We start from the raw sequence: 852 nt of genomic DNA on the forward strand, positions 1-852 counted from the left end.
ACCACAGCTGCTTTCTAAAAGGCTACAGGACATTAATTAGTTGCTGCTGCTCTCTGCAGACTCCCTCTGCCTGCACTGGGAGGACTGGGCTATGCATGAACAGCAGCAATAGACCAGAATCATGCTTTACAGCACAGCCCTTACCTGGGATCTAGGCACAAGTGAGCCATGCTCCAGTCAATTTTCCTTTCCCCTTATCAACCTCATAAACAGTAAGAAAAATAAGGACATCTAATAACACTGAGCAATTACACTGTAGCTGAGAAATAAAGATGTTGAAAAAAAAGTTTGACCAATCAATGCTAATACATGATAAAGCTGTTTCTGATATGTAGCAAGCAGTTCATAACAATTATAAATAATAATGTACTCAAATAAAACCAGCAGTCTCTTCATTAGCACCTTCTGCTCCTCAGCTATCCTTACTTTAAGAGCTTATTCCTCAGTCACTGACAGAAGAGGACATTAACTTATACCCTGTGCTTCTCTTTATACATGTCCTGAATAATAATCACATTCTGGGAATATTGCATCATGAATTTTCAGTTCTTCTGGTTCCAAGAGCCTTCAGCTCAAAAAGCTCTGCTCTTGACAAGTTGGATGGTTTTGGTGGGAAGTGTCCATGGTCCCTTTGAGTTATTACCAGTCCCACACAGAGCCTCACTTCTCCTCCCTTCCCTCCAGTCTTCACAGTGGGCCATTATACTGTATCCAACTGATCCAAAAATGGGAGCTGTGGCAGACTCTCTGAACCAGGCTAGAAAAACTCTACTGTGGTATGGCCCATAGGACTACAGCTTTTTAAAGCATTTTTGTCTCTGCTAAATAATTTCTCAAGTTCCATGTTTAAAT

The sequence above is a fragment of the Parus major genome, chromosome 10, assembly GCF_001522545.3.
Source record: "Parus major isolate Abel chromosome 10, Parus_major1.1, whole genome shotgun sequence".
Taxonomy (NCBI): Eukaryota; Metazoa; Chordata; class Aves; order Passeriformes; family Paridae; genus Parus; species Parus major.